The sequence below is a fragment of the Limulus polyphemus genome, unplaced genomic scaffold (assembly GCF_000517525.1).
Source record: "Limulus polyphemus unplaced genomic scaffold, Limulus_polyphemus-2.1.2 Scaffold1239, whole genome shotgun sequence".
In the NCBI taxonomy this organism is placed as follows: domain Eukaryota; kingdom Metazoa; phylum Arthropoda; class Merostomata; order Xiphosura; family Limulidae; genus Limulus; species Limulus polyphemus.
In genome coordinates this window covers 303927-312450 of record NW_013666849.1, presented here as the reverse complement: position 1 = coordinate 312450, position 8524 = coordinate 303927, and the positions used below count along the sequence as shown (strand labels likewise).

Sequence of the window (8524 nt, the reverse complement as noted above, 5' to 3'; positions counted from 1 at the left end):
TCTGTAAACACAAATTAGTTAGCATAAATTAGTCTATTTACTTGTGACCACTCAGTGTATATAGATATACACAAATACAGACATTATCCTATAGGTTAATCCTAAACAAACTTGCAAAATCAAGTTTTTTATTACAAGTAATCGTCATATTCCTTATTCCTCTAGCGAATGTAGCATAAATATAACCAAAAACTCGTTAAATAATAAAAAGTTGCAATAGCGATTTATTACAATTATTATTTCTTTTCTTTATTTTCAGACGTTGTATAGGTCTCTATATCAGTGTTCAAAGATTCAGCACCTCACAAAAATTATCTCTCTCTGATGTTAGCGCCGCCTATAGCATCATAGAGGATTGATATTTTTTAAGACCCGGCATTTAATTGTCTTGAAAATGGCGGTTGAGCAAGACATTTTTGACGAAAATACTCGTAATTTAATTAAATCGGCTAAAATACTTCTTGTTGGTGCAGGAGGTATTGGATGTGAACTTTTGAAAAATTTATTACTTAGTGGCTTTGAGAATATTGAAGTTATCGATTTGGATACTATTGACGTCAGTAATCTTAATCGACAGTTCTTGTTTCAAAGAGAGCACGTGGGCAAATCTAAAGCTAAAGTTGCGAAGGGTAGTGCCCAGAAATTCAACCCCAAAGCAAAGATTGTAGCTCATCATGATAGCGTAACGAACCCTGATTACAGTGTGGATTTTTTCAAGCAGTTTTCAATAGTTATGAATGCACTTGACAACAGAGCTGCTAGAAGCCATGTCAATAGAATGTGTTTAGCAGCTGATGTCCCATTGGTAGAAAGTGGAACAGCTGGCTACTTGGGACAAGTAACAGTGATTATTAAAGGTCAAACAGAGTGCTACGAATGCCAACCCAAACCAAGACAAAAATCTTTTCCTGGCTGTACAATAAGGAATACCCCATCAGAGCCAATACATTGTATTGTTTGGGCAAAGCATCTTTTCAATCAACTTTTTGGGGAGGCTGATCCAGATGAAGATGTCTCACCAGATATGGCAGATCCTGAACTAGGAGGAGAAGCAGGAAAAGAAGCTCTGAACACTGACTTAGGTTTAGATGGAAATATTCAAAGGATTTCAACTCGAGGATGGGCAAATTCCTCAGGATACAATCCCATCAGGCTTTTTAAAAAGCTCTTTCATGATGATATTAAGTATCTTTTGTCTATGGATAAATTATGGCAAAAGCGTACACCACCACAGCCCCTTGACTGGGGAGAGCTTCCCGATTCTGTGCCTTGTAGCAGTAATAGCCAAATAGCTGCAATCAGAGAACAAGATATTTGGAGCCTTAGAAAATGTACAGAGATATTTGAGAATACAATAAATAGTCTCAAGAAAAAATTAGAAACACTTTCATGCGGAGACCACTTAGTGTGGGATAAAGATGATGATGACAGCATGAATTTTGTAACAGCTTGTGCTAATATAAGGGCCATTTGTTTCCATATACCACAAAAGAGTCAGTTTGATGTGAAGTCAATGGCAGGAAATATAATTCCTGCAATAGCAACAACAAATGCAGTAATTGCAGGACTTATGGTTCTTCAAGCATGGAAAATTTTACTAAGCCAGAATAGTGAATGCCGTACTGTGTATCTGAATAAACAACCTAACCCCAAAAAGAAGTTACTGGTTCCTTGCTTTTTAGACAAACCAGATCCCAAGTGTTATGTGTGTTCTTCCAAACCTGAAGTGGCAGTCCAAGTAAACTGTAAGACTTTAACGGTAAAGACCTTGGAAGAACGGATCCTTAAAGAACATTTACACATGATTGCCCCTGATGTGGAAATTGATGATGGAAAAGGAACAATTTTAATTTCTAGTGAAGAAGGAGAAACAGATGAAAATAAGGCTAAAGTGCTTGAAGAATTTGGAATTAAAAATGGTTCCAGGTTAAAGTGTGATGATTTTCTTCAAAACTTTCAAATTGTATTAAACATTGTACAAAAGGAACATCAGGAAGATGGAGTAGAATTTTTAATTATTGGTGATGTTGAAGAACCACTACCCGAAGAAAACAACTCAAGACATCCTAATAATGAGCAAAATGAGGAGATACTTGAGGAAGAAGTTGAAGATGATGATCTTGTTATAATTGAAGAGGAGGAAATGGAGGTGATTAAAAAACGCAAACACTCGGAGGATGAAAATCAAGATGACTTTGTAAAAAAAATTCGTTCTAGTACTTTCAGTTGAATATTCAATTTTACTGAACATTACACTTCAGATGTAAATTATTAAAATTGAACAAAAATGTTGATAGTATGTTAGCAACCATTCAACTAGAGGACTAATTTATCAAACTTGCAGCTTGATAAAAAAAAACTGATTTCTACACTTTAGTAAATAAATTAATTTATAATTCAGTTCAAACACTTTTTTGTAGATAAAAATTATCTCAGGTTATTGAATTGTGTTAATTTAAGAAAAAAAGCTTAACATCTTTATTTTTCACACTTTCAGAATTTGATAATTACAGATAGAAAAAATTATCAGGATCTAAAACACAGTTGGTAACTTGTAAGTTTGGTTAACATGGATATGTTTTGTGTGAAGAAAACCTAGTGTTAATAAGCTTTCAGTGAGATTCATGCTAATCATATGTGGAACCTGAGTAAGGTTTTTCATCAGTCTAGAAGCCTATCCTGAAAGAATTTTAAAAAATGTAAACAAAATTTCTAATTAATGTACTGATGATATGGAAATTGCTAGTGGTAGTTTAGAGAGTTTCAATTAAATTTAAACGTTCCATGTATCTGATGAATATGTCAGGTAATTCAACTTCTTGCCATGAGAGGGAAGAATATTGCATATAGGTTGAGCAGTTTTTTGCTCCTTGTACTTGAAGATGTGTGGAACTAATCATAGAATATGGTTGGTTTGAATTGGTGAGAGTATTATTGTTTTCAAAGCTGGTACTGAAGATTGACTTATAAAGCCACTAAAAGTAAAACTTCTAAAGAGAATCATACTGTTTGCATACATTCAGATACTGATATAAATAGGTGTTGCAGAACTATAATTAAACATTCATTCATTGGAGGATAAACATCAAATACACTCACACAGCAGGGAATTCAAACTTAGCATATGTTACACCAGATGATCAAAGTATGATGGGTGATATATCCAATGAAAGCAACTAAAACTTATCTTTATATTAGACAAAACATGTTGGAGAATAAATTTTTCAGTTTATTTTAAAATGCAATTTTTTTAACTTTAGATAATTTCTAAAACTTTACAAGCTGTATCAACCATTAAGCATCAATTTTGTGTAATTGTATCTGTATAATAGAGAAGCTACATATTGGTCTGATTCATACATGTATATTTTCTGTTGAAAGTTACACGTGGTTGCTCTGGAGAAATATTTGAAATCAAGTATCTTCATCAAATTTGTTTTGTGTCAGACATATCATTGATGTATTTCTTTCAAGACAGCTTGATTTTATAATTATATATATATATATATTTGTTGCAAGGAAATAAAAAGTACAAGTAGAAAGATTATATATTTTGGTTTAATCCAGGATGTTATCCTTTCTACTAGTGTAAAAATCTCATTTAATGTCTCTTGCATTTTGTATCTGTACATCAGTGTCATTAAGATCAGAGCTTTGGATTTCTCCTGTTTGCTTCACCTCTGTGTGTCTGCTATCATTTGGGAATCTTCTGTTTGTTTTTTTCCCATAAAAACAATAAATAGAAAGTAAAAACATGTTTTATTAAATCCAATTTTGGAAGAAGTGTTTTAAAACAGTATTTAGTATATGCAAGCTATTTATACATTTTTACATTGCTCTAATCAGTATCGTGATTGAATCACAGTGACATTTAAAACACTTGCAGATGCTTAAAAAAAAACATCCAAAAAAGTTCCTTCACAGCACAGATCGTTTAACACTTCTGAAAGGAGCATGTTTTTAAACACATATGAACTTTTGTCTTGGAAATTACCTTGATATGGATGAAATGTATCCTTGAAATTGAAACTTAAAATATTTCAACATGATGCTAGGTGTATTTCTTTTTTGATGTAATTAATTGTAATTAGCAATTTCCATGTTGAAAAGCATTGTTAAGAATCATAGATACTTATTATGTGCAAGGAAACATTGTTTTTTAATAAATATTATTTAAAAAAAGCATGAATTGTATAGCTAGACCCATGTTCAGAAACTAACCCAGATTAGACATATACAATGAAAAATTCAAGTTTTAATTTCATCTCAGTGGGCTTAAGATTTGTAGAAAATTGTGTATATTTTTCATGCATTGAAAAGAAAGAGATTAAAATGTGGTTTAAGAAAAATGGAATTTTAGACTTTATTGTTTTTTTTTAATGCTAAAGCTGTTTTTGATCTTTGCTTCATGCTGGGAGAAAATATCAGACCACTCTTGTACTTTCTTTTTGCCCTGTTATTCCAAAACTTAGTGACACCCCATCTTTGTTCTTTGAAAACCAGCTTTAGGTTATAGTCAACATTTAAAGGTTTTTTTTGTTGTTGACTCTTCCTACCTTGTGTTGGTTGGCGACAACAGTTCAAACTCCATGCAGAGTTGTAAAGAAGGACTCTGCATGGATCCCGAAACATCATCACCAACAAACACAAAACAGAAGCAGCCCACAAAACCTTTCTAAAAAATTTAGTGACACCTGTGTTTATATGGATACTTGTTTGAATGTTGAAGATTAAAAATAGCATGTAACAGTTGATCATCTGGTGTCTGATTATACCTTGGTGCTGTCTGTTGAATAATATGAATGTTGGCATTGTAAATTGTCAGAAGAAATTGAATATGAAATCTCAAATTAGATTTATATTTAAAAAATTTGAAAGTTTTTCAACATTTGAAAGCAGTGCTTACCATTTTAAGTTTTGGTCTTCATATGCAGTGTCTATTGAGATGTCAACATGAATAAATGTAAGAAATTGTGAATGGGATATTTACACTACTATCATCTATCTCTCTCAGAGTGTGATAATCATCACAGACTTATCATTGCTAAATGATGACAGAGTAAGGCTTCGATAGTTGCACTTTTATTAATTTACAAATCTATACTAAGAAACAAATTTATAGTTTGAAAAGTATTTATAAATTGCTTACACTTCTAAAACTTTGTATACTTATTCATGTTAATGCAAGAGAAGAATACTTTTCTCTCCAATAGTGTTAATTGAGAGCAATCTTTTCTTGACCATGTATCACTGGTGGAGTGAGACTTGTGTATTAGCTGTTTTCCCTGAATAACTATCCTTCCTCTGGAACATTTTAACTACTTGCTATATTGTAATGTTTGAGTCCTTTCCATGGGATTTAGTCTTGAGTTTGTTAAATGACTAGGTTAATAAATATTAAGGTTTTACAAGTTCTGATTAATGCAACTTTTCTTACTTTTGTTGTTTAAAGTGTTTGACTTGTAAGTCCTCCGAGGTGAAAATTAATAAATGTATTTGTACTGCTACCAAATAAAGTTCAATTACATCATCAATGTCAAATAAAGATGAAATATTAAATGACAGCATACCAAAATCTTCTTGTTTTTTATGGTAAGTAATCATTTTCATGATCATTTAAAAGTTATAAATGTACTTATTTCAAAATTATAATGATATAATTATTATTATTTAATATATAATTAGAGTTGGGTGATGGTAGTATTTACTTATCAATTAAACAATCACATTTTATTAATTAACAAGTACAGTATTCTCAACCATGGTATATTTCAAGGAAAATAAACATTGATGGCTGTTGCTGCCAGACAGTTGCTTTCCTTCTAGTCAACAGTTCAAAATTAGTGATAAACGAGTTTGGTCGCAGTTAGAATTTAACTTGAGGCTCTCAAGTCATGACTCATTTTTTCTCCTCCCTCCAAGTCACCAAAGCTGAACAAACTTAAAGTCCAATTACAGCATTAAGGAGTATGCCCCAAGTAGGGCATATGCTACAATGACTCATTAACAGTCATTTAATAAAAACCAAAACTCTTATCAACTTTATTTTAGTACACACTATACATATAATGCTTGGAGATGGGTAATGAAGAAAAACTTTAATATAAGTTTAACATAACAGCAAATGTAAAATGTTTCGACAAGGTTTTGTCATCACCAGGTACAATTTGAAATTGACACTATACATATGCTAATAATGCAAATTAATGCCAATTGTGATGTCTATAGCATTAACAGACCTGAAGCTACGAGTTAAAAACTACTATGAGAATGTCAATTTTTAGATTTTGAGAAAAACGGGTTTGAAAATTTGGTACAAAATTGTACTTTAATGGTCTTTGTCTAGTTGAAAGCACTATACCACATCCTGCAAATGTGAAACTTAACCCTTAACATGTTTATGGGTATTAATAAGCTCTTGAAGCATAAGTTTCAACTTTCTTGGACTCCTCAAATCCCTTTTTGACATTTCTTCTTATTTGTTGCTGTTTTACTCCTTTCACAGAAGCTTTATTTTGTGCTTCAGATAACTTTTTTTTTTTGTCTGCATTAGCAAAGAATTTGTTTGTGAAACTTCTGTCATTGATGTTAAGAAGCTCAAGTATTTTCTTCCTTGATTGCATTCTATCATTGAAATTACTGACAGCAGCAGCCCATATTATACGTTTTACACAGTCAAAGGTTTTCCTGGAGCAACAATCCATATCACATGGTGTAGGGGCTCATTAGCATTCTGAGTGATGCAATCTAAGCATTTTGCCAGGAGCTCATCACTAGATAACCTTTCATTACACACTCTGGCACAGACAGTTTGTGTGAATATTCTGAGCTAGTGGCCTTAGCTATTTGGAATTTACACCAAGAATCTTCACCAGTAGGGCAAATGTGTTGCTGAAGTTTCGATGTTGGTTGATATTTTATGGTACCAAGTTGCCCAAATTACATTCCCTATTCCTTCCAGATTGCTTTTGTTTGAATGTATAGCTCTCCCAGTTCTGGAGACTATCAAAAATCTTATCAGTGAGTCTGCCAGCACCCCTATTCCCTTGCCATTGCTGAGTTTTTTACCTCTCACATCTTTTTTTTCAGATTTTACAAAGCTGTTCCTAACCTTTTTTGAACATGTCCTACACACAATTTTTTCTCTCTACAATTCTGTCTTCATATAGTATTGACTCCTTCACTGTATGGAAGGATTTGCTGTCGTCACTGCCGATGTATGTTGTGTATCTGAGGCCTCTTTTCTTCTCAGATTTTTGAAATATTCTCAACCATACCTACCAGTTCCATTGAAGGCATGGAATAGTCATAATTTGCTAAGCAAATTCTACTCTTTCTCATTTTTTGTCCTGTTTTTGTTTAAAGATCAGGAATGACAGTATCTACTCAGTAGTTCATAGTCTATGACTTTTCCAGATTCACTTAAAAGAACAGTGACAACAACATGTAAGGAAGAGTAGCCCTGTTTCTACTGTTTCATTTTTCTACTAGTATGCCAAAATTTTTCTCTATATGCAAGTTCATTCCTTTTCACACATATTTTAGAGTAGCAGCAAGTCCACCTTTAATAGTTCTACTGGTAATTTCTAAGCTCAACTTTTACCCACACGAACAGTGGCAAAATTCACTTCTTACTTCTAACAGAAAGTCAATATCAACACACATATTAGTATTATTATCGCTTTGGATACAATCTTGTGTAACCTCTTCTTTTCTTTGGTAGGGTCCCTTCAGAAATAGGCCACATTTACAAATGATACTGACACAGTAACTGTAGTACTAGTGCTACACTCAACTTTTAAGGTAAAACTAAAAAGTAATCAATTTCTACAAAGTAACTCAATAAGCACAATAGGTAACAAAGGTCGTAAATGCTTCACTAAAATCTAACACACGCTGATTGATTCACTTTGCCAGCTAGGACCAACTCTCAAGCTTCTGAACTAATTTTCCTAACTGTCTTTCTGAAGTTTTGCTGACCCTGTGTTTAGACTTTACTCTTATATGTATTAGAAAACTCGACGTCAAATCTTTAATGTTTTTAGTCCAAATTAATGTCATTATTACGACCTGCAGCACCCTCTAGTAAACACTTAAAATTTATATTATAACATTAATACATTCTTACTATTGGAAGCTTCTATCGGGTCAATAAAGAATGATGGTTTTTAGAATTATTATCACACTTACTTGTAAAGTTTTTTCTCACCCAAACGCGAATTTCAGTGAATTTTAGGCATTTTATTTCTTTCTTCTTCTTTCCAACAATTACAATATTGTGTGCTACTCCTTTATTTCTGAGCCGATCTTCTAAAAATTTGGAGGTAATATACCTTGATCTTCAAATTCGATGACGAGGAACCCACTTTGAGACTAATAATGGCTGGAGACGGCTTGAATGGGTAATGAAGAAAAACTTTAATATAAGTTTAACATAACAGCAAATGTACAACGTTTCGACAAGGTTTTGTCATCGAGTAAGTACCTGATGATGACAAAACCTTGTCGAAACGTTGTACATTTG

General features: G+C 32.6%; 1 pseudogene; it reads left to right on the top strand.

Moving 5' to 3' along the window:
• The first annotated feature begins 394 nt into the window (after positions 1-394).
• LOC106462750 lies at positions 395-5534 on the top strand (annotated as a pseudogene).
• The last annotated feature ends 2990 nt before the right edge of the window (positions 5535-8524 follow it).